The following is a 24946-nucleotide window of genomic DNA, read 5'->3' as shown; positions in this document are numbered from 1 at the left end:
GAGGACCTGGAGATGGTGAGTTACTCTTCTGTTACAACTCTTAGACCCACTCCTTTCTGTTAGTTGTTTACCTGCTTCTGGTGGAGCAGTACACCCCGGTTCACCTACACTGAGACCTGTGGAATCCTTACTAGGCCTGACCAAGCCGGAGGACATAAACCACTCCTGTCTTCCCTGTGATCCACCTCACCTGTAAAGATCCTCCTAACCACTAGTATCCCTTCTCTCTCATCTCCTCTCCCCTCCTCTCTCCTCTCCCCTCCCCTCTCCCCTCCTCTCTCCTCTCCCCTCCTTTCTCCCCTCCTCTCTCCTCTCCTATCCTTTCTCCCCTCCTTTCTCTCTCCTCTCCTCTCCTTTCTCTCTCCTCTCCCCTCCTTTCTCTCTCCTCTCCCCTCCTTTCTCTCTCCCCTCCTTTCTCTCTCCTCTCCCCTCCTTTCTCTCTCCTCTCCTTTCTTTCTCCTCTCCTCTCCTTTCTCTCTCCTCTCCTCTCCTTTCTCTCTCCCCTCCTTTCTCTCTCCTCTCCTTTCTTTCTCCTCTCCTCTCCTTTCTCTCTCCTATCCCCTCCTTTCTCTCTCCCCTCCTTTCTCTCTCCTCTCCTTTCTCTCTCCTCTCTCTCCTCTCCTTTCTCCCCTCTCTCCTCTCCTTTCTCTCTCCCCTCCTCTCTCCTCTCCTTTCTCTCTCCCCTCCTCTCTCCTCTCCTTTCTCTCTCCTCTCCTTTCTCTCTCCCCTCCTTTCTCTCTCCTCTCCCCTCCTTTCTCTCTCCTCTCCCCTCCTTTCTCTCTCCTCTCCTTTCTCTCTCCCCTCCTTTCTCTCTCCTCTCCCCTCCTTTCTCTCTCCTCTCCCCTCCTTTCTCTCTCCCCTCCTTTCTCTCTCCTCTCCCCTCCTTTCTCTCTCCTCTCCCCTCCTTTCTCTCTCCTCTCCCCTCCTTTCTCTCTCCTCTCTCTCCTCTTCTTTCTCCCCTCCTCTCTCCTCTCCTTTCTCTCTCCCCTCCTTTCTCTCCTCCTCTCTCCCCTCCTTTCTCTCTCTCCTCCTCTCTCCTCTCCTTTCTCTCTCCCCTCCTCTCTCCTCTCCTTTCTCTCTCCCCTCCTCTCCTCTCCTCTCCTTTCTCTCTCCCCTCCTTTCTCTCTCATCTCCTCTCCTTTCTCTCTCCCCTCCTTTCTCTCTCCTCTCCTTTCTCTCTCCCCTCCTTTCACTCTCCTCTCCTCTCCTTTCTCTCTCCTCTCCCCTCCTTTCTCTCTCCTCTCCCCTCCTTTCTCTCTCCTCTCCCCTCCTTTCTCTCTCCCCTCCTCTCTCCTCTCCTTTCTCTCTCCCCTCCTCTCTCCTATCCTCTCCTTTCTCTCTCCCCTCCTCTCTCCTCTCATTTCTCTCTCCCCTCCTCTCTCCTCTCCTTTCTCTCTCCCCTCCTTTCTCTTTCCTCTCATCTACTTTCTCTCTCCCCTCCTTTCTCTCTCCCCTCCTTTCTCTCTCCTCTCCCCTCCTTTCTCTCTCCTCTCCCCTCCTTTCTCTCTCCTCTCCCCTCCTTTCTCTCTCCTCTCCCCTCCTTTCTCTCTCCCTCCCCTCCTTTCTCTCTCCCCTCCTTTCTCTCTCCTCTCCCCTCCTTTCTCTCTCCTCTCTCCTCTCCTTTCTCCCCTCCCCTCTCCTTTCTCTCTCCCCTCCTCTCTCCTCTCCTTTCTCTCTCCCCTCCTCTCTCCTCTCCTTTCTCTCTCCTCTCATCTACTTTCTCTCTCCCCTCCTTTCTCTATCCTCTCCCCTCCTTTCTCTCTCCTCTCCCCTCCTTTCTCTCTCCCCTCCTCTCTCCTCTCCTTTCTCTCTCCCCTCCTCTCTCCTCTCCTTCTCTCTCCTCTCCCCTCCTTTCTCTCTCCTCTCCCCTCCTTTCTCTCTCCTCTCCCCTCCTTTCTCTCTCCCCTCCTCTCTCCTCTCCTTTCTCCCCTCCCCTCTCCTCTCCTTTCTCTCTCCCCCTCTCTCCTCTCCTCTCCTCTCCTCTCTCTCTCCCTTCTCTCTCCCCTCCTTTCTCTCTCCCCTCCTTTCTCTCTCCTCTCCTCTCCTTTCTCTCTCCTCTCCTCTCCTTTCTCCCCTCCTCTCTCCCCTCCTTTCTCTCTCCTCTCCCCTCCTTTCTCTCTCCTCTCCTCTCCCCTCCTTTCTCTCTCCTCTCCCCTCCTTTCTCTCTCCCCTCCTCTCTCCTCTCCTTTCTCCCCTTCCCTCTCCTCTCCTTTCTCCCCTCTCCTCTCCTTTCTCTCTCCCCTCCTCTCTCCTCTCCTTTCTCTCTCCCCTCCTCTCTCCTATCCTTTCTCTCTCCCCCTCTCTCCTCTTCTTTCTCTCTCCCCTCCTTTCTCTCTCCTCTCATCTACGTTCTCTCTCCTCTCCCCTCCTTTCTCTCTCCTCTCTCTCCTCTCCTTTCTCCCCTCCTCTCCTTTCTCCCCTCCTCTCTCCTCTCCTTTCTCTCTCCTCTGCTTTCTCCCCTCCTCTCTCCTCTCCTTTCTCTCTCCCCTCCTCTCTCCTCTCTCCTTTCTCTCTCCCCTCCTTTCTCTCTCCTCTCCTTTCTCTCTCCCTTCCTATCTCTCTCCTCTCCTTTCTCTCTCCCCTCCTTTCTCTCTCCCCTCCTTTCTCTCTCCCCTCCTTTCTCTCTCCTCTCCTTTCTCTCTCCCCTCCTTTCTCTCTCCTCTCCCCTCTCCCCTCCTTTCTCTCTCCTCTCCCCTCCTTTCCCTCTCCCCTCCTTTCTCTCTCCTCTCCCCTCCTTTCTCTCTCCCCTCCTTTCTCTCTCCCCTCCTTTCCTCTCCTCTCCTCTCCTTTCTCTCTCCTCTCCCCTCCTTTCCCTCTCCCCTCCTTTCTCTCTCCTCTCCCCTCCTTTCTCTCTCCTCTCCCCTCCTTTCTCTCTCCCCCCTCTCTCCTCTCCTTTCTCCCCTCTCTCCTCTCCTTTCTCTCTCCCTCCTCTCTCCTCTCCTTTCTCTCTCCCCTCCTCTCTCCTCTCCTTTCTCTCTCCCCTCCTTTCTCTCTCCCCTCCTTTCTCTCTCCTCTCCCCTCCTTTCTCTCTCCTCTCCCCTCCTTTCTCTCTCCTCTCCCCTCCTTTCTCTCTCCTCTCCCCCTCCTTTCTCTCTCCCCTCCTCTCTCCTCTCCTTTCTCCCCTCCCCTCTCCTCTCCTTTCTCTCTCCCCTCCTCTCTCCTCTCCTTTCTCTCTCCCCTCCTCTCTCCTCTCCTTTCTCTCTCCCCTTCTCCTCTCCTCTCCTTTCTCTCTCCCCTCCTTTCTCTCTCATCTCCTCTCCTTTCTCTCTCCCTCTCCTTTCTCTCTCCTCTCCTTTCTCTCTCTCCCCTCCTTTCCTCTCCTCTCCTCTCCTTTCTCTCTCCTCTCCCTCTCCTTTCTCTCTCCTCTCCCCTCCTTTCTCTCTCCTCTCCCTCCTTTCTCTCTCCCCTCCTCTCTCCTCTCCTTTCTCTCTCCCCTCCTCTCTCCTATCCTCTCCTTTCTCTCTCCCTCCCTCTCTCCTCTCATTTCTCTCTCCCCTCCTCTCTCCTCTCCTTTCTCTCTCCCCTCCTTTCTCTTTCCTCTCATCTACTTTCTCTCTCCCCCCTTTCTCTCTCCCCTCCTTTCTCTCTCCTCTCCCTCCTTTCTCTCTCCTCTCCCTCCTTTCTCTCTCCTGTCTCCCCCTTTCTCTCTCCTCTCCCCTCCTTTCTCTCTCCCTCCTCTTTCTCTCTCCTCTCCCCTCCTTTCTCTCTCTCCCTCCTTTCTCTCTCCCTCTCCTTTCTCTCTCCTCTCCCTCCCTTTCTCTCTCCTCTCTCCTCTCCTTTCTCCCCCCCTCTCCTTTCTCCCCCTTCCCCTCCCTCTCCTTTCTCTCTCCTCTTCTCTCCCCTCCTCTCTCTCTCCCTCCTTTCTCTCTCCTTCTCTCCCCCCCTCCTCTCCTTTCTTCTCCTCTCATCTACTTTCTCTCTCCCCTCCTTTCTCTATCCTCTCCCCTCCTTTCTCTCTCCTCTCCCCTCCTTTCTCTCTCCCCTCCTCTCTCCTCTCCTTTCTCCCCCTCCCCTCTCCTCTCCTTTCTCTCTCCCCTCCTCTCTCCTCTCCTTTCTCTCTCCCCTCCTCTCTCCTCTCCTTTCTCTCTCCCCTCCTTTCTCTCTCCCCTCCTTTCTCTCTCCTCTCCTCTCCTTTCTCTCTCCTCTCCTCTCCTTTCTCCTCTCCTCTCTCCTCTCCTCTTTCTCTCTCCTCTCCCCCCTTTCTCTCTCCTCTCCTCTCCCCCTTTCTCTCTCCTCTCCCCTCCTTTCTCTCTCCCTCCTCTCTCCTCTCCTTTCTCCCCTTCCCTCTCCTCTCCTTTCTCCCCCTCTCCTCTCCTTTCTCTCTCCCTCCCTCTCTCCTCTCCTTTCTCTCTCTCCCTCCTCTCTCCTATCCTTTCTCTCTCCCCTCTCTCCTCTTCTTTCTCTCTCCCTCTCCTTTCTCTCTCCTCTCATCTCGTTCTCTCTCCTCTCCCTCCTTTCTCTCTCTCCTCTCTCTCCTCTCCTTTCTCCTCTCCTCTCCTTTCTCCCCTCCTCTCTCCTCTCCTTTCTCTCTCCTCTGCTTTCTCCCCTCCTCTCTCCTCTCCTTTCTCTCTCCCCTCCTTTCTCTCTCCTCTCCTTTCTCTCTCCTCTCCTTTCTCTCTCCTCTCCTTTCTCTCTCCTCTCCTTTCTCTCTCCTCTCCTTTCTCTCTCCCCTCCTTTCTCTCTCCTCTCCTTTCTCTCTCCTCTCCTTTCTCTCTCCTCTCCCCTCCTTTCTCTCTCCTCTCCCCCCTTCCTCCTTTCTCTCTCCTCTCCCTCCTTTCCCTCTCCCCCTCCTTTCTCTCTCCTCTCCTCTCCTTTCTCTCTCCCCTCCTTTCTCTCTCCCCCCTTTCTCTCTCCCTCCCTCCTCTCCTTTCTCTCTCCTCTCCCCTCCTTTCCCTCTCCCTCTCCTTTCTCTCTCCTCTCCCCTCCTTTCTCTCTCCTCTCCCCTCCTTTCTCTCTCCCCTCCTCTCTCTCTCCCCTCCTCTCTCCTCTCCTTTCTCTCCCTCTCCCTCTCCTCTCCTTTCTCTCTCCCCTCCTCTCTCCTCTCCTTTCTCTCTCCCCTCCTCTCTCCTCTCCTTTCTCTCTCCCCTCCTTTCTCTCTCCCCTCCTTTCTCTCTCCTCTCCCCTCTTTCTCTCTCCTCTCCCCCTCCTTTCTCTCTCCTCTCCCCTCCTTTCTCTCTCCCCTCTTCTCTCCTCTCCTTTCTCCCTTCCCCTCTCCTCTCCTTTCTCTCTCCCCTCCTCTCTCCTCTCCTTTCTCTCTCCCCTCCTCTCTCCTCTCCTTTCTCTCTCCCCTCCTTTCTCTCTCCCCTCCTTTCTTTCTCCTCTCCTCTCCTTTCTCTCTCCCCTCCTTTCTCTCTCCTCTCCCCTCCTTTCTCTCTCCTCTCCTCTCTCTCTCCTCTCCCCTCCTTTCTCTCTCCTCTCCCCTCCTTTCTCTCTCCCCTCCTCTCTCCTCTCCTTTCTCTCTCCCCTCCTCTCTCCTCTCCTTTCTCTCTCCCTCTCCTCTCTCTCTCTCCTTTCTCTCTCCCCTCCTTTCTCTCTCCTCTCCTTTCTTCTCTCTCCTCTCCTCTCCTTTCTCTCTCCTCTCCTCTCCTCTCTCTCTCTCCTCCTCTCTCCTCTCCTTTCTCTCTCCCTCCTTTCTCTCTCCTCTCCTTTCTCTCTCCTCTCCTTTCTCTCTCCTCTCCTTTCTCTCTCCCTCTCCTTTTCTCTCTCCTCTCCTTTCTCTCTCCCTCCTTTCTCTCTCCTCTCCCCCCTTTCTCTCCCCTCTCCTCTCCTTTCTCTCTCCCCTCCTTTCTCTCTCCTCTCCTCTCCTCTCCTCTCCTTTCCTCTCTCCTCTCCTCTCCTTTCTCTCTCCTCTCCTTTCTCTCTCCCCTCCTTTCTCTCTCCTCTCCTTTCTCTCTCCTCTCCTTTCTCTCTCCCTCCTTTCTCTCTCCTCTCCTTTCTCTCTCCTCTCCCTCTCCTTTCTCTCTCCTCCTCTCTCCTCTCCTTTCTCTCTCCCCTCCTCTCTCCTCTCCTTTCTCTCTCCCTCCTCTCTCCTTTCTCTCTCCTCTCCTCTCCTCTCTTCTCTCTCCTCTCCTCTCTCTCTCTCCTCTCCTCTCTCCCTCTCTTTCTCTCTCCTCTCTCTCTCCTCTCCTTTCTCTCTCCTCTCCTCTCCTCTCTCTCTCCTCTCCTTTCTCTCTCCTCTCCTTTCTCTCTCCTCTCTCTCTCTCTCTCCTCTCCCTCTCCTCTTCTCTCTCCTCTCCCTCCTTTCTCTCTCCTCTCCTCTCCTCTCTCTCTCCTCTCCTCTCTCCTCTCCTCTCTCTCTCCCCTCCTTTTCTCTCTCCTCTCCTCTCCTCTCTCTCTCTCTCCTCTCCCCCCTCCTTTCTCTCTCCTCTCCTTCTCCTTTCTCTCTCCTTCTCCTCTCCTCTCCTTCTCTCTCCTCTCCTCTCCTCTCCTCTCCTCTCCTCTCCTCTCTCTCTCTCTCCTCTCCTTTCTCCTCTCCTCTCTCCTCTCCTTTCTCTCTCCTCTCCCTCCTTTCTCTCTCCTCTCCTCTCCTTTCTCTCTCCTCTCCTTTCTCTCTCCTCCTTTCTCTCTCCTCTCCTTTCTCTCTCCTCTCCTTTCTCTCTCCTCTCCTCTCTCTCCTCTCTCCTCTCCTTTCTCTCTCCTCTCTCCTCTCCTTTCTCTCTCCTCTCTCTCCTCTCCTCTCCTTTCTCTCTCCCTCCTCTCCTCTCTCTCTCCCCTCCTTTCTCTCTCCTCTCCTTTCTCTCTCTCCTCTCTCTCTCTCTCTCCTCTCCCCTCCTTTCTCTCTCCTCTCCCTCCTTTCTCTCTCCTCTCCCCCCTTTCTCTCTCCTCTCCTCTCCTTTCTCTCTCTCCTCTCCCCCCTTTCTCTCTCCCTCTCCCCTCCTTTCTCTCTCCTCTCCCCTCCTTTCTCTCTCCTCTCCCCTCCTTTCTCTCTCCTCTCCCTCCTCTCCTCTCCTCTCCTCTCCTCTCTCTCTCCTCTCCTCTCCTCTCCTCTCCTCTCCTCTCCTTTCTCTCTCCTCTCCTCTCCTCTCCTCTCCTTTCTCTCTCCTCTCCCCTCCTTTCTCTCTCCTCTCCCCTCCTTTCTCTCTCCCCTCCTTTCTCTCTCCTCTCCCCTCCTTTCTCTCTCCTCTCCTTTCTTTCTCCTCTCCCCTCCTTTCTCTCTCCTCTCCTTTCTCCCCTCCTCTCTCCTCTCCTTTCTCTCTCCCCTCATTTCTCTCTCCTCTCCCCTCCTTTCACTCTCCTCTCCCCTCCTTTCTCTCTCCCCTCCTTTCTCTCTCCCCTCCTTTCTCTCTCCTCTCCTTTCTCTCTCCTCTCCTTTCTCTCTCCCCTCCTTTCTCTCTCCTCTCCCCTCCTTTCTCTCCCCTCTCCTCTCCTTTCTCTCTCCCCTCCTCTCTCCTCGCCTTTCTCTCTCCCCTCCTCTCTCCTCTCCTTTCTCTCTCCCCTCCTCTCTCCTCTTCTTTCTCTCTCCCCTCCTTTCTCTCTCCTCTCATCTACGTTCTCTCTCCTCTCCCCTCCTTTCTCTCTCCTCTCTCTCCTCTGCTTTCTCCCCTCCTCTCTCCTCTCCTTTCTCTCTCCCCTCCTCTCTCCTCTCTCCTTTCTCTCTCCCCTCCTTTCTCTCTCCTCTCCTTTCTCTCTCCTCTCCTTTCTCTCTCCTCTCCTTTCTCCCCTCCTCTCTCCTCTCCTTTCTCTCTCCCCTCATTTCTCTCTCCTCTCCCCTCCTCTCCTCTCCTCCTTTCTCTCTCCCTCCCTTTCTCTCTCCCTCCTTTCTCTCTCCCCTCCTTTCTCTCTCCTCTCTTTTCTCTCTCCCCTCCTTTCTCTCTCCTCTCCCCTCCTTTCTCTCTCCTCTACCTCTCCTCTCCTCTCCCCTCCTTTCTCTCTCCTCTCCCCTCCTTTCTCTCTCCTCTCCTTTCTCCCCTCCTCTCTCCTCTCCTTTCTCTCTCCCCTCCTTTCTCTCTCCTCTCCCCTCCTTTCTCTCTCCCCTCCTCTCCTTTCTCTCTCCCCTCCTCTCTCCTCTCCTTTCTCTCTCCCCTCCTTTCTCTCTCCCCTCCTTTCTCTCTCCTCTCCTCTCCTTTCTCTCTCCTCTCCCCTCCTTTCTCTCTCCTCTCCCCTCCTTCTCTCTCCTCTCCTCTCCTCTCTCCTCTCCTTCTCCTCTCTCCTCTCCTCTCTCCCCTCCTCTCTCCTCTCCCTACTCTCTCTCTCCTCTCCCCTACTCTCTCCCTCCTCTCTCCTCTCCTTTCTCCCCTCCTCTCTCCTCTCCTTTCTCTCTCCCCTCCTTTCTCTCTCCCCTCCTCTCACCTCTCCTTTCTCTCTCCCCTCCTTTCTCTCTCCTCTCCTTTCTCTCTCCCCTCCTTTCTCTCTCCTCTCCCCTCCTCTCTCCTCTCTCCTCTCCTTTCTCTCTCCTCTCTCCTCTCCTTTCTCTCTCCTCTCCCCTCCTTTCTCTCTCCTCTCCCCTCCTTTCTCTCTCTTCTCCCCTCCTTTCTCTCTCCTCTCCCCTCCTTTCTCTCTCACCTCCTTTCTCTCTCCCCTCCTCTCTCCTCTCCTTTCTCTCTCCCCTCCTCTCTCCTCTCCTTTCTCTCTCCCCTCCTCTCCTTTCTCTCTTCCCTCCTTTCTCTCTCCTCTCCTTTCTCTCTCCCCTCCTTTCACTCTCCTCTCCCCTCCTTTCTCTCTCCTCTCCCCTCCTTTCTCTCTCCTCTCCTCTCCCCTCCTCTCCTCTCCCCTCCTTTCTCTCTCCTCTCCCCTCCTTTCTCTCTCCTCTCCCCTCCTCTCCTCTCCTCTCCTCTCCTCTCCTCTCCTTTCTCTCTCTCCTCTCCTCTCCTCTCCTCTCCTTTCTCTCTCCTCTCCTCTCCTCTCCTCTCCTTTCTCTCTCCTCTCCTCTCCTCTCCCCTCCTTTCTCTCTCCTCTCCCCTCCTTTCTCTCTCCTCTCCCTCCTTTCTCTCTCCCCTCCTTTCTCTCTCCTCTCTCCTCTCCCTCTCCTTTCTCTCTCCTCTCCCCTCCTTTCTCTCTCCTCTCCCCTCCTTTCACTCTCCTCTCCTTTCTCTCCTCTCTCCCCTCCTTTCTCTCTCCTCTCCTTTCTCTCTCCTCTCCCCTCCTTTCTCTCTCCTCTCCCCTCCTTTCTCTCTCCTCTCCCCCTCCTTTCTCTCTCCTCTCCTCTCCCCTCCTTTCTCTCTCCTCTCCTTTCTCTCTCCTCTCCCCTCCTTTCTCTCTCCTCTCCCCTCCTTTATCTCTCCTCTCCCCTCCTTTCTCTCTCCTCTCCCCTCCTTTCTCTCTCCTCTCCCCTCCTTTCTCTCTCCTCTCCCCTCCTTTCACTCTCCTCTCCCCTCCTTTCTCTCTCCTCTCCCCTCCTTTCTCTCTCCTCTCCCCTCCTTTCTCTCTCCGCTCCTCTCTCCTCTCTCTCTCTGCAGTCGGAGGACATTCGTCTGGAACCTGAGTTGTACGTCGTGTGTAAGACAGACATTGGAAGGCTCTGCTCTAACGTGGCGTTCGGTAACGCTCAGATGATAGAGTGTTTAAAGGAGAGTAAGAAGCAGTTGTCTCAGCGGTGTCACCAGAGGGTGTTTAAACTACAGGAGGTAGAGATGATGGATCCAGAACTGGACTACCAACTCATGAGAGTCTGCAAGCAGATGATTAAGGTGAGGGGACACCACCGTGTGGAGGGTGTTTGGGGGGGTGGAGGGGTGTATGGTTGTTTGGGGGGGGTGTTTGGGGGTGGAGGGGTGTTGGGGTGTTGGGGGGGGTGCACAGTGCCTTCAGAAAGGATTCAGACCCCTTATTCCACATTCCACAGTGCCTTCAGAAAGGATTCAGACCCCTTATTCCACATTTTGTTGTTACAGCCTGAATTCAAAATGAATTAAATATGTATTTTCTCACCCATCTACACACAATACTCCATAATGACAAAGTGTAAACTTTTTTTTTTATGTTTGCAAATTTAATGCATATTAAAATACTAAAATGTCTAATTTACTTAAGAATTCACACCCCTGAGTCAATACTTTGTCAAAGCATTTTTGGTGGTGATTACAGCTGGGAGTCAGCTTGGGTATGTCTCTATCAGCTGGGAGTCAGCTTGGGTATGTCTCTATCAGCTGGGAGTCAGCTTGGGTATGTCTCTATCAGCTGGGAGTCAGCTTGGGTATGTCTCTATCAGCTGGGAGTCAGCTTGGGTATGTCTCTATCAGCTGGGAGTCAGCTTGGGTATGTCTCTATCAGCTGGGAGTCAGCTTGGGTATGTCTCTATCAGCTTGGGTATGTCTCTATCAGCTGGGAGTCAGCTTGGGTATGTCTCTATCAGCTGGGAGTCAGCTTGGGTATGTCTCTATCAGCTGGTAGTCAGCTTGGGTATGTCTCTATCAGCTTGGGTATGTCTCTATCAGCTTGGGTATGTCTCTATCAGCTTGGGTATGTCTCTATCAGCTTGGGTATGTCTCTATCAGCTGGGAGTCAGCTTGGGTATGTCTCTATCAGCTTGGGTATGTCTCTATCAGCTTGGGTATGTCTCTATCAGCTGGGAGTCAGCTTGGGTATGTCTCTATCAGCTTGGGTATGTCTCTATCAGCTTGGGTATGTCTCTATCAGCTGGGAGTCAGCTTGGGTATGTCTCTATCAGCTTGGGTATGTCTCTATCAGCTGGGAGTCAGCTTGGGTATGTCTCTATCAGCTTGGGTATGTCTCTATCAGCTGGGAGTCAGCTTGGGTATGTCTCTATCAGCTTGGGTATGTCTCTATCAGCTTGGGTATGTCTCTATCAGCTTGGGTATGTCTCTATCAGCTTGGGTATGTCTCTATCAGCTTGGGTATGTCTCTATCAGCTTGGGTATGTCTCTATCAGCTTGGGTATGTCTCTATCAGCTTGGGTATGTCTCTATCAGCTTTGCACATCTGGATTTGCAGAATTTCACAAGCTCTTAAGTTAGATGGGGAGCGGCGGTGAACAGCAATCTTCAAGTCTTTCCACAGATTATCAATGGGATTCAAGTCTGGCCTTTTGCTGGGCCACTCAAGGACTTTCACATTCTTGTTCTGAAGCCATTCCAGCGTTGCTTTGGCTGTATTGCTTGGGGTCATTGTCTTGTTGGAACGTAAATCTTCGCCCCAGTCTAAGGCCGTTTGCACTCTGAAGCAGGTTCTCATCAAGGATTTGTCTGTTTTTGGCTCCATTCATTGTTCCCTCTATCCTTACCAGTCTCCCAGTCCCTGCCGCTGAAAAGCATCCCATAGCATGATGCTGCCACCACTATGCTTCACGGTAGGGATGGTGCTAGATAGGGTGATGAGCTGAGCCTGGTTTTCTTCAGACAGGCTCTTTGCATTCAGGCCAAAGAGTAATTTTTTTTGTCTCATCAGACCACAGGATCTTTTGCCTTATGATCTCAGACTCTTTCACGTGTCTTTTTGCCAACTCCAGGCGTGCAGTCATGTGCCTTTTTTCTCAGGAGTGGCTTCCGTCTGGCCACTCTCCCATAAAGCCAAGGAAGTGCTGTAGAGACTGTTGTCCTTCTGGCAGGTTCTCCCATCTCAGCCAAGGAACTCTGTAGTTCTGTCAGAGTGGCCATTGGGTTCTTGGTCACCTCCCTGACCAAGGTCCTTCTAGCCCAGTTGCTCAGTTTGGTCGGAGAGCCAGCCTCTAGGCAGACTCTGGGTAGTTCCATATTGTTTCCATTTCCCAATGATGGAGGCCACTGGGCTCTTGGACATTTTCAACACTCTAGAAATTATTTTATACCCTTCCCCAGATATATGCCTCTTCACAATTCTATCTCTGAGATCTATGGACAGTTCCTTGGTATAGTTTCTGCTCTGACCTGCTGCAAGCGCCGTGCTCTACCAGCTGAGCTACAGGGGACATGCTCTGTCAACTGGACCTTATATAGACAGGCGTGTTTCCTAATAAATCATGTCCCAACAATTGAATTTACCACAGGTGGACTCCAATCAAGTTGTAGAAACATCTGAAAGATGATCAAAGGAAATTGGATGCACCTGAGCTCAATTTGGAGTGTCAGAGCAAAGGGTCTGAATACTTGTTAATGAGTGGGGGGGGTACATCTTTTATTAGGATCCCTATTAGCAAACGCCAATTACGACAGCTAGTCTTTCTGGGGTCTGACACATAACGAAAAATACATTACAGACTAAATACTTTACAATTGTACAGTGCCTTCAGAAAGTATTCAGACCCCTTCCCTTTTTCCACATGTTGTTACATTACAGCCTTATTCTAAAATGGATTAAATACAAACATTTCCTCATCAATCTACACACAATATCCCATACTGACAAAGTGAAAACGGGTTTTTAGACATGGTTGCAAAACTGAAACCCCGTATTTACATCATCAGTAGGATTCCCTCTGGATAAGAGCGTCTGCTAAATGACTTAAGTGTAAATTGGAGTCCACCTGCGGTAAATTCAGTTGATTGGACATGATTTGGAAAGGCACACACCTGTCTATAGTGGAAGTTTACATACACCTACAGCCTAATGAGTCTGTTATTGACCTACAGCCTAATGAGTCTGTTATTGACCTACAGCCTAATGAGTCTGTTATTGACCTACAGCCTAATGAGTCTGTTATTGACCTACAGCCTAATGAGCCTGTTATTGACCTACACCTATACGACCTACCTAATGAGCCTGTTATTATAGAATGTGCAACAATGTTGTTTAGACTATGTTTGCTGCTTTTCATTAAGGGGGGGGGGCTGTAATACATTCATTCATTTGACCAGAATATTGTGTGTGTCTGTGTACAGTTGAATTCGGAAGTTTACATACACCTTAGCCAAATACATTTAAACTCAGTTTTTCACAATTCCTGACATTTAATCCTAGTAGATATTCCCTGTCTTAGGTCACTTAGGATCACCACTTTATTTTAAGAATGTGAAATGTCAGAATAATAGTAGAGAGAATGATTTATTTCAGCTTTTATTTCTTTCATCACATTCTCAGTGGGTCAGAAGATGTACATACAGTGGGGGAAAAATGTATTTAGTCAGCCACCAATTGTGCAAGTTCTCCCACTTAAAAAGATGAGAGAGGCCTGTAATTTTAAATAATAATAATAATAATATGCCATTTAGCAGACGCTTTTATCCAAAGCGACTTACAGTCATGCATGCATACATTTTTTTTTTTTTTGTGTGTATGGGTGGTCCCGGGGATTGAACCCACTACCTTGGTGTTACAAGCGCCATGCTCTACCAGCTGAGCTACAGAGGACCACATTCACATTGTAGGATTTTTGTAGGATTTTTAATGAATTTATTTGCAAATTATGGTGGAAAATAAGTATTTGGTCACCTACAAACAAGCAAGATTTCTGGCTCTCACAGACCTGTAACTTCTTCTTTAAGAGGCTCCTCTGTCCTCCACTCGTTACCTGTATTAATGGCACCTGTTTGAACTTGTTATCAGTATAAAAGACACCTGTCCACAACCTCAAACAGTCACACTCCAAACTCCACTATGGCCAAGACCAAAGAGCTGTCAAAGGACACCAGAAACAAAATGGTAGACCTGCACCAGGCTGGGAAGACTGAATCTGCAATAGGTAAGCAGCTTGGTTTGAAGAAATCAACTGTGGGAGCAATTATTAGGAAATGGAAGACATACAAGACCACTGATAATCTCCCTCGATCTGGGGCTCCACGCAAGATCTCACCCTGTGGGGTCAAAATGATCACAAGAACGGTGAGCAAAAATCCCAGAACCACACGGGGGGACCTAGTGAATGACCTGCAGAGAGCTGGGACCAAAGTAACAAAGCCTACCATCAGTAACACACTACGCCGCCAGGGACTCAAATCCTGCAGTGCCAGACGTGTCCCCCTGCTTAAGCCAGTACATGTCCAGGCCCGTCTGAAGTTTGCTAGAGTGCATTTGGATGATCCAGAAGAGGATTGGGAGAATGTCATATGGTCAGATGAAACCAAAATAGAACTTTTTGGTAAAAACTCAACTCGTCGTGTTTGGAGGACAAAGAATGCTGAGTTGCATCCAAAGAACACCATACCTACTGTGAAGCATGGGGGTGGAAACATCATGCTTTGGGGCTGTTTTCTGCAAAGGGACCAGGACGACTGATCCGTGTAAAGGAAAGAATGAATGGGGCCATGTATCATGAGATTTTGAGTGAAAACCACCTTCCATCAGCAAGGGCATTGAAGATGAAACGTGGCTGGGTCTTTCAGCATGACAATGATCCCAAACACACCGCCCGGGCAACAAAGGAATGGCTTTGTAAGAAGCATTTCAAGGTCCTGGAGTGGCCTAGCCAGTCTCCAGATCTCAACCCCATAGAAAATCTTTGGAGGGAGTTGAAAGTCCGTGTTGCCCAGCGACAGCCCCAAAACATCACTGCTCTAGAGGAGATCTGCATGGAGGAATGGGCCAAAATACCAGCAACAGTGTGTGAAAACCTTGTGAAGACTTACAGAAAACGTTTGACCTGTGTCATTGCCAACAAAGGGTATATAACAAAGTATTGAGAAACTTTTGTTATTGACCAAATACTTATTTTCCACCATAATTTGCAAATAAATTCATTAAAAATCCTACAATGTGATTTTCTGGATTTTTATTTCTCATTTTGTCTGTCATAGTTGACGTGTACCTATGATGAAAATTACAGGCCTCTCTCATCTTTTTAAGTGGGAGAACTTGCACAATTGGTGGCTGACTAAATACTTTTTTTCCCCACTCAATTAGTATTTGGTAGCATTGCCTTTAAATTGCTTAACTTGGGTCAAACGTTTCGGGTAGCCTTCCACAAGCTTCCCACAATAAGTTGGGTGAATTTTGGCCCATTCCTCCTGACAGAGCTGGTGTAACTGAGTCAGGTTTGCAGGCCTCCTTGCTCGCACACGCTTTTTCAGTTCTGCCCACAACTTTTCTATAGGACTGAGGTCAGGGCTTTGTGATGGCCACTCCAATACCTTGACTTTGTTGTCCTTAAGCCGTTTTGCCACAACTTTGGAAGTATACTTGGGGTCATTGTCCATTTGGAAGACCCATTTGCGACCAAGCTTTAACTTCCTGACTGATGTCTTGAGATGTTGCTTCAATATATCCACATAACTTTCCTTCCTCATGATGCCATCTATTTTGTGAAGTGCACCAGTCCCTCCTGCAGCAAAGCACCCCCACAGCTTGATGCTGCCACCCCGTGCTTCAAGGTTGGGATGGTGTTCTTCGGCTTGCAAGCTGCCCCCTTTTTCTTCCAAACATAACGATGGTCATTATGGCCAAACAGTTCTATTTTTGTTTCATCAGACCAGAGGACATTTCTCCAAAAAGTACATTCTTTGTCCCCATGTGCAGTTGCAAACCGTAGTCTGGCTTTTTTATGGCAGTTTTGGAGCAGTGGCTTCGTCCTTGCTGAGCGGCCTTTCAGGTTATGTCGAAATAGGACTTGTTTTACTGTGGATATAGATACTTTTGTACCGGTTTCCTCCAGCATCTTCATAAGGTCATTTGCTGTTGTTCTGGGATTGATTTGCACTTTTCGCACCAAAGTACGTTCATCTCTAGGAGACAGAACGCGTCTCCTTCCTGAGCGGTATGACGGCTGCGTGGTCCCATGGTGTTTATACTTGCGTACTATTGTTTGTACAGATGAACGTGGTACCTTCAGGCGTTTGGAAATTGCTCCCAAGGATGAACCAGATTTGTGGAGGTCTACAATTTTTTTTCTGAGGTCTTGGCTGATTTATTTTGATTTTCCCATGATGTCAAGCAAAGAGGCACTGAGTTTGAAGGTAGGCCTTGAAATACATCCACAGGTACACCTCCAATTGACTCAAATGATTTCTATTAGCCTATCAGAAGCTTCTAAAGCCATGACATCATCATTTTCTGGAATTTTCCAAGCTGTTTAAAGGCAGAGTCAACTTAGTGTATGTAAACTTCTGACCCACTGGAATTGTGATACAGTGAATTATAAGTGAAATAATCTGTCTGTAAACAATTGTTGGAAAAATTACTTGTGTCATGCACAAAGTAGATGTCCTAACCGACTTGGGCATGGTCTATACAAGGTGTCGAAAGCGTTCCACAGGGATACTGGCCCATGTTGACTCCAATGCTTTCCACAGTTGTGTCAAGTTGGCTGGATGTCCTTTGGGTGGTGGACCATTCTTGACACACACGGGAAACTGTTGAGCGTGAAAAACCCAGCAGCGTTGCAGTTCTTGACACAATCAAACGCAAGATAATTTCATTTTGAATTTCTAGCCAGATGTAAAATGTTCCTATTTAATAGAGTGGGTTAGGTCTGCTCTATACCAAATGAGCCCTGAGCCTCTTCTTCCCTGTTTCACACCTGGTAGTTTGGTGGATGGGACTACCAGCTCTCTGTAACCTAGAGGGCAACCAGTGGGTCCGTCTCCTCTATACCATGGTTCTTATAGGATGATCTCTCTCTCTCTCTCTCTCTCTCTCTCTCTCTCTCTCTCTCTCTCTCGTGTCTGTCTCTGTCTCTCCCTCTCTCTGTCTCTCTCTCTCTCTGTCTCTGTCTCTCTCTCTCTCTCTCTGTCTCTGTCTCTCTCTTTCTCTCTCTGTCTCTGTCTCTGTCTCTGTCTCTGTCTCTGTCTCTGTCTCTGTCTCTCTCTCTCTCTCTCTCTCTCTCTCTCTCTCTCTCTCTCTCTCTCTCTCTCTCTCTCTGTCTCTCTCTGTCAACCTCTGTCTCTCTCTGTCTCTCTCTGTCTCTCTCTGTCTGTCTCTGTCTGTCTCTTTCTCTCTCTCTCTCTCTCTCTCTCTCTCTCTCTCTCTCTCTCTCTGTCTCTCTGTCTCTCTGTCTCTCTGTCTCTCTGTCTCTCTCTGTCTCTCTCTCTCTCTCTCTCTCTCTCTCTCTCTCTCTCTCTCTCTGTCTCTCTCTGTCAACCTCTGTCTCTCTCTGTCTCTCTCTGTCTCTCTCTGTCTCTCTCTGTCTGTCTCTGTCTGTCTCTTTCTCTCTCTCTGTCTCTTTCTCTCTCTCTCTCTCTCTCTCTCTCTCTCTCTCTCTCTGTCTCTCTGTCTCTCTGTCTCTCTCTGTCTCTCTCTCTCTCTGTCTCTCTGTCTCTCTCTCTCTCTCTCAGCGGTTCTGTACGGATGCGGATGCTAAGAACATGCTGCAGTGTCTGAAACAGAACAAGAACTCTGAACTGATGGATCCCAAGTGTAAACAGATGATCACCAAGAGACAGATCACACAGAACACAGGTAACACACGGACACACACACGGACACACACACGGACACGCACACGGACACACACACAGAGAACACAGGTAGAGATAGAACACAATAGGCCTTGTCTTTATCTGATCTCCTCTTCTCCCATTGACCTGTTACCTCTAATAGATGTGAACACCTGTTACCTCTAATAGATGTGAACACATGTTACCTCTAATAGATGTGAACACATGTTACCTCTAATAGATGTGAACACCTGTTTCCTCTAATAGATGTGAACACCTGTTTCCTCTAATAGATGTGAACACCCGTTACCTCTAATAGATGTGATCCATAACTGGCTGTGATCACGTTACCTCTAATGAATGTGATCCATAACTGGCTGTTATCATGAACAAAGCTCTATCTCAATTAATCTTTCCTCGATTCAAACGGTCTCCTCGCCTGCTTCTCAACTCTTTTGGAGGAGTAGGTCTGAGGTCCCTCCCCTCGGATATTCTTGTCCAATGGGTTTTGAGAAGCAGTTGAGGAAAGAGGATGCTAAGAATCGAGGGAAAAGGTATTGGGTTAGAGCCAATTATGTTACCTATGGTACCAGTCAAACGTTTGGACACACCTACTCAAAAGGTTTTTCTTTATTTTTACTATGTTCTACATTGTGGAATAATAGTGAAGACATCAAAACTATGAAATAACGCATATGGAATCATGTAGTAACCAAAAAAGTGTTAAACAAATCAAAATATAATTTGTATTTGAGATTCTTGAAATAGCCACCGTTTGCCTTGATGACAGCTTTGCACACTCTTGGCATTCTCTCAACCAGCTTCACTTGAAATGCTTTTCCAACAGTCTTGAAGGAGTTCCCACATATGCTGAGCACTTGTTGGCTGCTTTTCCTTCACTCTGCCGTCCGACTCATCCCAAACCATTTCAATTGGGTTGAGGTCGGGTGATTGTGGAGGACAGGTCATCTGATGCAGCACTCCATCACTCTCCTTCTTGGTAAAATAGCCCTTACACAGCCTGGAGGTGTGTTGGGTCATTGTCCTGTTGAAAAACAAATGATAGTCCCACTAAGTGCAAACCAGATGGGATGGCGTATCGCTGTGGCAGCCATGCTGGTTAAGTGTGCCTTGAATTCTAAATAAATCACAGAAAGAGTCACCAGCAAAGCACCCCTACACCATCACACCTCCTCCTCCATGCTTCATGGTGGGAAACACACGTGGAGATCATCCGTTCACCTACTCTGTGTCTCACATAGACACGGCGGTTGGATCCAAAGGACAGATTTCTACCAGTCTAATGTCCATTGCTCATGTTTCTTGGCCCAAGCAAGTCACTTACTCTTATTGGTGTCCTTTAGTAGTGGTTTCTTTGCAATAATTAAAATGCATTCCAGGTGATTACCTCATGAAGCTGGTTGAGAGAATGCCAAGAGTGTGCAAAGCTGTCATCAAGGCAAAGGGTGGTTACTTTTTTTTTTTTTTTTTTCTGGGGGTAGATCAGCTTAATATTGCAGATAGATTGTATCTTCTATCAATGTAATTGTCTGCATCACTTCCAATCCCCCATGTTTTTATATATATATACTCCCCTTTATTACTTTTCAACCCCGCCATCCTTTCCCTACTTGGAGTAAATTAGTGAACAACAATGCCCAGGCCTCTACTTCCAGTCTATACTTACTATCTACACCTTATGGACACAGTCCATTTTACAATAATTCTATTTTATTTGTTTTTTTTGTTTTTGCTCCTGAACTACTTCTACTCTCAACCTCTCCGATCATTTTCATGATGTCCATCCGGTTTGCTTCTATATGCCATATCTTTCTAACTGTGCTCTTTCCCAAAAGCTCCCAACATACAACCTATATACTTATTATGGACACAGTATGCTTACATTATTAGCTATCTTTGTTATTATTTGTTGTTATTTGTTATTAGGGTGGCTAGTTTGAAGAATTTGTTTAACACTTTTTTGGTTACTACATGATTCCACATGTGTTATTTCATAGTTTTAATGTCTTCACGATCATTCTACAATGTACTAAATAGTAAAATAAATAAAGAAAAACCCTTGAATGAGTAGGTGTGTCCAAACGGTTGACTGGTCCTGTACATCTCTGATATTTCTGGTTGTCCTCCTACTCAGACTACCGGTTGAACCCAGTATTGAGAAAGGCCTGTAAGGCAGACATCCCTAAGTTCTGTCAGCCAATCCTGAACAAGGCCAGTGATGACAGTGAACTGGAGGGCCAGGTGATTGGTTGCCTGAAGCTGAAATACGCCGACCAGCGTCTCTCTCCAGACTGTGAGGACCAGATCAGAGTGATCCTTCAGGAGTCGGCCCTGGACTACAGACTGGACCCACAGCTACAGATCCACTGCACTGAGGAGGTGACAAGTCAACAATGTGGAACAGTCCCTGAGAGATGTTTACTGCTACTAAATATCTAAACTAGGCCAGGCTACTGGAAAGCACTTTGATAACTGTTGATGTAAGAAGGCTTTAGAAATTCAATTTGACAGACACAACTAGAGAAGTGACATGCTTTCTCCACCTCTTCCTACCCTCCCTCCCTCTCTACCCTCCCTCTCTACCCCATCCCTCCCTCTCTACCCCTCTCCCTCTCTCTCTCTCTCTCCCTCTCTCTCTCTCTCTCTACCTCCCTCTCCCTCCCTCTCTCTACCTCTCTCTCTACCTCCCTCTCTCTCTCTCCCTCTCTCTCCCTCTCTCTACCCCTCTCCCTCTCTCTCTACCCCTCTCCCTCTTTCCCCCTCTCCCTCTCCCTACCTCTCTACCCCTCCCTCTCTCTCCCTACCTCTCTACCCCTCCCTCCCTCTCCCTACCCCTCCCTCCCTCTCCATACCCTCCCTCCCTCTCTACCCCTCCCTCCCTCTCCATACCCCTCCCTCCCTCTCCATACCCCTCCCTCCCTCTCCATACCCCTCCCTCCCTCTCCATACCCCCCCGTCCCCCGTCACTCCTCCAGATCTCTGGTCTGTGTGCGGAGGAGGCAGTGGCCCAGGAGCAGACGGGTCAGGTTGAGGAGTGTCTGAAGGTCAACCTGTTGAAGATCAAACATGACTCGTGTAAGACGGAGGTGCTGAACATGTTGAAGGAGAGTAAGGCGGACATCTTTGTTGACCCTGTGCTCCACACAGCCTGCGCTCTTGACCTCAAACACCAGTGTGCTGCCATCACACCAGGCAGAGGACGACGTGAGTACATTCACCATCTACTGTCTGTTCACAACCACGTGATAGTATTTAGTAAGGACATAGAAGTATATTCACCTTCCTACATCTACTGTCTGTATTTAGTATCTAAGTCCATTGTTTCTCTATATACATTTAGCAGGGTGCAACATTTTCAGTGTAAACTAAAACCACTAAAACCAGATATAAAGTATGTAGAAAAGTGAAATTGAGCTACAGTGGTAAGTAAAATTATGTGAACCCTTTGGATTTCAATTTGGATTATTGGATTTGTTTTGTCTATATTGAATACATCATTTAAACATTCACGTAGATTCATGTAGGTTGGGAAAAGTATGTGAACCCCCTAGGCCAGGGCTGTCCAACCCTGTTCCTGGAGATCTACTGTCCTGTAGGTTTTCAGTCCAACCCTCTTCCTGGAGATCTACTGTCCTGTAGGTTTTCAGTCCAACCCTCTTCCTGGAGATCTACTGTCCTGTGGGTTTTCAGTCCAACCCTCTTCCTGGAGATCTACTGTCCTGTAGGTTTTCAGTCCAACCCTCTTCCTGAGATCCTGTCTCTGTCCTGTAGGTTTTCAGTCCAACCCTCTTCCTGGAGATCTACTGTCCTGTAGGTTTTCAGTCCAACCCTCTTCCTGGAGATCTACTGTCCTGTAGGTTTCCAGTCCAACCCTCTTCCTGGAGATCTACTGTCCTGTAGGTTTTCAGCTTAACCCTCTTCCTGGAGATCTACTGTCCTGTAGGTTTTCAGTCCAACCCTCTTCCTGGAGATCTACTGTCCTGTGGGTTTTCAGTCCAACCCTCTTCCTGGAGATCTACTGTCCTGTAGGTTTTCAGTCCAACCCTCTTCCTGGAGATCTACTGTCCTGTAGGTTTTCAGTCCAACCCTCTTCCTGGAGATCTACTGTCCTGTAGGTTTTCAGTCCAACCCTCTTCCTGGAGATCTACTGTCCTGTGGGTTTTCAGCCCAACCCTCTTCCTGGAGATCTACTGTCCTGTAGGTTTTCAGTCCAACCCTCTTCCTGGAGATCTACTGTCCTGTGGGTTTTCAGCTTAACCCTCTTCCTGGAGATCTACTGTCCTGTAGGTTTTCAGCCCAACCCTCTTCCTGGAGATCTACTGTCCTGTGGGTTTTCAGTCCAACCCTCTTCCTGGAGATCTACTGTCCTGTAGGTTTTCAGCTTAACCCTCTTCCTGGAGATCTACTGTCCTGTGGGTTTTCAGTCCAACCCTCTTCCTGGAGATCTACTATCCTGTGGGTTTTCAGTCCAACCCTCTTCCTGGAGATCTACTGTCCTGTGGGTTTTCAGCCCAACCCTCTTCCTGGAGATCTACTGTCCTGTAGGTTTTCAGTCCAACCCTCTTCCTGGAGATCTACTGTCCTGTAGGTTTTCAGTCCAACCCTCTTCCTGGAGATCTACTGTCCTGTAGGTTTTCAGTCCAACCCTCTTCCTGGAGATCTACTGTCCTGTAGGTTTTCAGTCCCAACCCTCTTCCTGGAGATCTACTGTCCTGTGGTTTTCAGTCCAACCCTCTTCCTGGAGATCTACTGTCCTGTAGGTTTTCAGTCCAACCCTCTTCCTGGAGATCTACTGTCCTGGAGGTTTTCAGTCCAACCCTCTTCCTGGAGATCTACTGTCCTGTAGGTTTTCAGTCCAACCCTCTTCCTGGAGATCTACTGTCCTGTGGGTTTTCAGCCCAACCCTCTTCCTGGAGATCTACTGTCCTGTAGGTTTTCAGTCCAACCCTCTTCCTGGAGATCTACTGTCCTGTAGGTTTTCAGCCCAACCCTCTTCCTGGAGATCTACTGTCCTGTGGGTTTTCAGTCCAACCCTCTTCCTGGAGATCTACTGTCCTGTAGGTTTTCAGTCCAACCCTAATTTAGCGTATCTGATTCAGCTAGTTAAGGTCTTGTTGAGCAGCTAATAAGTAGAATCAGGTGTGTTAAATTAGGGTTGGACTGAAAACCTACAGGACAGTAGATCTCCAGGAAGAGGGTTGGACTGAAAACCTACAGGACAGTAGATCTCCAGGAAGAGGGTTGGACTGAAAACCTACAGGACAGTAGATCTCCAGGAAGAGGGTTGGACTGAAAACCCACAGGACAGTAGATCTCCAGGAAGAGGGTTGGGCAGCCCTGGCCTAGGCTAATGACTTCTCCGAAAGCTAATTGGAGTCAGGAGTCAGCTGACCTGGAGTCCAATCAATGAGACGAGATCGGAGATGTTGGTTAGAGCTGCCCTGCCCTATAAAAACACTCACAGAATGTGAGTTCGCTATTCACAAGAAGCATTGCCTGATGTGAACCATGCCTCAAACAAAAGAGGTCTCAGAAGACCTAAGATGAAGAATGGTTGACTTGCATAAAGCTGGAAAGGGTTTCAAACGTATCTCTAAAAGCCTTGATGTTCATCAGTCCACGGTAAGACAAATGGTCTATAAATGGAGAAAGTTCAGCACTGTTGCTGCTCTCCCTAGGAGCGGCCGTCCTGCAGAGATGACTGGAAGAGCACAGCACAGAACGCTCAACGAGGTTAAGAAGAATCCTAGAGTGCCAGCTAAAGACTTACAGAAATCTCTGGAACATGCTAACGTCTCTGTTGACGAGTCTACGATACGTAAAACACTAAACGAGAAATGGTGCTCATGGGAGGACACCACGGAAGAAGCCACTGCTGTCCAAAGAAAACGTTGCTGCACGTCTGAAGTTCGCAAAAGAGCACCTGGATGTTCCACAGCGCTACTGGCCAAATGTTCTGTGGACAGATGAAACTGAAGTTGAGTTGTTTGGAAGGAAGGAACACAACACTATGTGTGGAGAACAGGCACAGCAACATCAACCTGATCCCAACTGTAAAGTATGGTGGAGGGAGCATCATGGTTTGGGGGCTGCTTTGCTGCCTCAGGGCCTGGACAGCTTGCTATCGTCGACGGAAAAATGAATTCCCAAGTTTATCAAGACATTTAGCAGGAGAATGTAAGGCTATCTGTCTGCCATTGAAGCTCAACAGAAGTTGGGTGATGTAACAGGACAACGACCCAAAACACAGAAGTTAATCAACAGAATGGCTTCAACAGAAGAAGAGTCCTGACCTCAACCCGATTTGAGATGCTGTGGCATGACCTCGAGAGAGCGGTTCACACCAGACATCCCAAGAATATCGCTGAACTGAAACAGTTTTGTGAAGAGGAATGGTCCAAAATTCCTCCTGACCGTTGTGCAGGTCTGATCCGCAACTACAGAAAACGTTTGGTTGAGGTTTTTGCTGCCAAAGAAGGGTCATCCAGTTATTAAATCCAAAGGTTCATATACTTTTGCCACCCTGCACAGTGAATGTTTACAGTATATGATTAAACTTTGTCCACCGCTGTGTCCTAACGTCCCTCCATCCATCCCTCACTCTCTCTCTATCCCTCACTCTATCCCTCTCTCCCCTCACTCTATCTATCTCACTATCTCCCGCTCTCACTCGCTCTATCTCTCGCTCTCTCTCTCCCCCACTCTCTCTCCCCCCCTAACTCCCCCCCGCTCTCGCTCTCTCCCCCCCTCTCTCGCTCTCATCTCTATCCCTCCTCCTCCCTCCCTCTTTCTCTCTATCCCTCTCTCCCCCCTCCCTCTCTCTCCCTCTCTCCCCCACTCTCGCTTTCTCTCCCTCTCTCCCCCACTCTCTCTTTCTCTCCCTCTCTCTCTCCCCCCACTCTCTCTCTCTCTCTCTCTCCCCCCTCTCTCGCTCTCATCTCTATCCCTCCTCCTCCCTCCCTCTTTCTCTCTATCCCTCTCTCCCCCCTCCCTCTCTCTCCCTCTCTCCCCCGCTCTCGCTTTCTCTCCCTCTCTCCCCCACTCTCGCTTTCTCTCCCTCTCTCTCTCCCCCACTCTCTCTCCCTCTCTCTACCCCCCCCTCTCCCCCACTCTCTATCCCTCTCTCCCCCCTCCCTCTCTCTCCCCCGCCTCGCTCTCCCCCTCTCTCTCTCTCTCTACCAGAGATGTCATGTCTACTGGAGTCGTTACAGGATAAGCGAATCCGTCTGCAGCCAGAGTGTAAGAAGAGACTCCAGGACCGCATCGACATGTGGAGCTACGCTGCCAAGGTTAATACACAGGCACTCCTTTAACCTGACAGCAGCCAAGGTTAATACACAGCCACTCCTTTAACCTGGCAGCAGCCAAGGTTAATACACAGCCACTCCTTTAACCTGACAGCAGCCAAGGTTAATACACAGCCACTCCTTTAACCTGGCAGCAGCCAAGGTTAATACACAGCCACTCCTTTAACCTGACAGCAGCCAAGGTTAATACACAGGCACTCCTTTAACCTGACAGCAGCCAAGGTTAATACACAGGCACTCCTTTAACCTGACAGCAGCCAAGGTTAATACACAGGCACTCCTTTAACCTGACAGCAGCCAAGGTTAATACACAGCCACTCCTTTAACCTGACAGCAGCCAAGGTTAATACACAGCCACTCCTTTAACCTGACAGCAGCCAAGGTTAATACACAGGCACTCCTTTAACCTGACAGCAGCCAAGGTTAATACACAGCCACTCC

General features: G+C 49.5%; 1 pseudogene; it reads left to right on the top strand.

The window, feature by feature from the left end:
- The window catches only part of LOC121556882, a 152513-nt pseudogene that overhangs the window by 115899 nt on the left and 11668 nt on the right, over nt 1–24946 (top strand).

Source organism: Coregonus clupeaformis, unplaced genomic scaffold (genome assembly GCF_020615455.1).
Source record: "Coregonus clupeaformis isolate EN_2021a unplaced genomic scaffold, ASM2061545v1 scaf0181, whole genome shotgun sequence".
Classification (NCBI taxonomy): domain Eukaryota; kingdom Metazoa; phylum Chordata; class Actinopteri; order Salmoniformes; family Salmonidae; genus Coregonus; species Coregonus clupeaformis.
Note: the sequence above shows the minus strand (reverse complement) of the source record. Positions and strands in the feature narration are given on the sequence as shown.